This window comes from Emiliania huxleyi, assembly GCF_000372725.1.
Source record: "Emiliania huxleyi CCMP1516 chromosome Unknown EMIHUscaffold_1177, whole genome shotgun sequence".
Lineage (NCBI taxonomy): Eukaryota > Haptophyta > Isochrysidales > Noelaerhabdaceae > Emiliania > Emiliania huxleyi.
In genome coordinates this window covers 1399-4490 of record NW_005201414.1, presented here as the reverse complement: position 1 = coordinate 4490, position 3092 = coordinate 1399, and positions in this window count along the sequence as shown.

The window sequence follows — 3092 nt, the reverse complement described above, 5'->3', positions numbered from 1 at the left end:
ACGGCGGCAGAAAGGCGAGCAGGTTCGTCTGGATCGACTGTGCCACGACAAAGAGGCTGATGGCGGTGACAGTCCAAAAGTGGAAGGAGCCGCAGCCGATGGCGTCGAGAGCGGCATCCACGTCGAGGACCGAGGTGCTCTGCAAGTGCTTTGGAGGGGTGGGAGCCGAGGCGGCGCTCGTGCTAGCCTTGTCCGGCATACACGCTATACGCGTCCACACTCCGAGAGCGTCGCGATAACGATCCAGCCCCCCCGGAAAAAAATCCTAGGTGCTGACTGCACTCCAAGTGCTCCAAGTGAGTGCGTTCTGGGGATGCAGAGCGTGCAAAGCGGCTAGGGATGAGGTCGCAAAAGAGGCGCGCGAGGCAAGGAGGAGACGCGGGGAACTGAAAGACTGGGACGACTGGAAACAAGAAGACAGTGAGCCACCACAGGCGTCGTTGGCGCAGGGGACACTGCGCTGGGGGGTATGCCTAACTTTGGTGCTTTGTGTGGGTCGCGTTCCCTTGGTAGCTGTGTGGCTGAAGCCCTCGTGCCGCTGGCGTGCCCCCTCCAGCGGCTGGCCCCTCGAGACTGTCGGTGCTTGGCGGGAGGAGCGGGGGAGAGGGAGGCCCGGTGGGAGGAGAGGGAGAGGGAGGCCCGGTGGGAGGGGAGGGAGAGGGAGGCCGCCTTGGGCTCTTCTCCTCCCCCCTCCCTGGGCTCTTCTCCTCTCCCCTCCCTGGGCTCTTCTCCCCTCTCCTCCCTGGTACTCTCGGCCTGATTACCGGAGCGTCTGCTGGAGAGCAGACGCTGGGGGGACTCTCGCCCGGAGGCGGATGGGGATGGGGGGGGCGCCGCGCCGCCGCCGCCGTGCCGCCTTCTCCCGCAGCTCCAGCTTTGACCTCCCCCATTTGCTTCTCCTCAAATCAACCTGTGAGCTTGCGAGGGCGGCGGGGGTGGGAGTGCTCTCGGGCGGCGTGTGCGAGCGCGCGCGGCGCGAGATCTCTCTCGCGAGGGCATGGTGGGTCGGGTGAGTGTCGCGAGCTCGCACTATTTCACGTTATATCATGGTGCTGCCCTGGGACAGCCTCAAGAGAAAAAAGGGTGGATGGGTGGGGGGACGATCGCTGGCGAGCGCCAGCGCGTCCCAAGAACGGTGGGGTGCCCTCGATTGGCCAAACCACAGGTTTCGATCCGGGCCACCGCAAATTTTGATCAGCAAATTTCGAGGTTGGGCGGCCGCAAATTTTGAGGTAGATTTTGATTGTCAAAACACGTCCGTCTTGCCGCAGGATAGAGCATATAGGTGGCGAACACCCACACACACGACATCCCACCACTCAACAGGACGCGTTCACCAGACATGGCTAACGCGCGGGCGCACAGAGGCGTCCTCGCTCAGGCCATCGCATTGCGCTCCCCCACGACCGACCGCGCGCACCTCCCGGCTCTGGTGCCGCACACTGGGCTCTCACCTCTCGGCCTCCTCAATGTGTACTGTCGTTGTTTCTGCCCTCCCTAGGCTCTTTTTGTGCAAACAAAAGGCTGTCTGGGCCCGGCCGGGCCGGATCTGACGTCTGTTTAAGCTGTAGCGACGATCTAACCGGGAAACCCCGCATCTCCTTGGCCTATACACTCGCGGCGCCGGCTGGCTCGCAGGGGCCGCCAGCGCCGCTACGGAGAGTGTGGCAAGCCCTTGCCAAGTGCTGGCAAGCCCTTGCCAGAGTGTGGCAAGCCCTTACCACGTGGTGGCAAGCCCTTGCCAGAGTGTGGCAAGCCCTTGCCAAGTGCTGGCAAGCCCTTGCCAGAGTGTGGCAATGCCGCCCCCGCCCCCAACGCCCCGCATCCGCTCGGCCCACGGGCGTCGGCGGGCCGGGGTGGCTTCATTCCCCCGCGCCAGGTCCCCCGTCCACCACCACCACCGCCTCAGTGAAGCTGCCCGAGGCCCTCCGCCTTTGTGATAACTGCTCTGACATGTGGACCTGAGGGTGGCGCTGAGGTGCCGCTGGGGTGACCGTAATATATGTGTGTGTGTGGCTCTGACGGGGCGTTCTGCCTTGAGATGTATATACAACACAAAGGCCCCGAAAGACTAGGGTTAGGGCCTAGGGTTAGGGCCTAGGGTCTAGGTCCTTTTAGGGTTAGGGTTAGGGTTAGGGTTAGGGTTAGGGTTAGGGTTAGGGTTAGGGTTAGGGTTAGGGTTAGGGTTAGGGTTAGGGTTAGGGTTAGGGTTAGGGTTAGGGTTAGGGTTAGGGTTAGGGTTAGGGTTAGGGTTAGGGTTAGGGTTAGGGTTAGGGTTAGGGTTAGGGTTAGGGTTAGGGTTAGGGTTAGGGTTAGGGTTAGGGTTAGGGTTAGGGTTAGGGTTAGGGTTAGGGTTAGGGTTAGGGTTAGGGTTAGGGTTAGGGTTAGGGTTAGGGTTAGGGTTAGGGTTAGGGTTAGGGTTAGGGTTAGGGTTAGGGTTAGGGTTAGGGTTAGGGTTAGGGTTAGGGTTAGGGTTAGGGTTAGGGTTAGGGTTAGGGTTAGGGTTAGGGTTAGGGTTAGGGTTAGGGTTAGGGTTAGGGTTAGGGTTAGGGTTAGGGTTAGGGTTAGGGTTAGGGTTAGGGTTAGGGTTAGGGTTAGGGTTAGGGTTAGGGTTAGGGTTAGGGTTAGGGTTAGGGTTAGGGTTAGGGTTAGGGTTAGGGTTAGGGTTAGGGTTAGGGTTAGGGTTAGGGTTAGGGTTAGGGTTAGGGTTAGGGTTAGGGTTAGGGTTAGGGTTAGGGTTAGGGTTAGGGTTAGGGTTAGGGTTAGGGTTAGGGTTAGGGTTAGGGTTAGGGTTAGGGTTAGGGTTAGGGTTAGGGTTAGGGTTAGGGTTAGGGTTAGGGTTAGGGTCCGGTTAGGGTTAGGGTTAGGGTTAGGGTTAGGGTTAGGGTTAGGGTTAGGGTTACGGTTAGGGTTAGGGTTAGGGTTAGGGTTAGGGTTAGGGTTAGGGTTCGGGTTAGGGTTAGGGTTAGGGTTAGGGTTAGGGTTAGGGTTAGGGTTAGGGTTAGGGTTAGGGTTAGGGTTAGGGTTAGGGTTAGGGTTAGGGTTAGGGTTAGGGTTAGGGTTAGGGTTAGGGTTAGGGTTAGGGTTAGGGT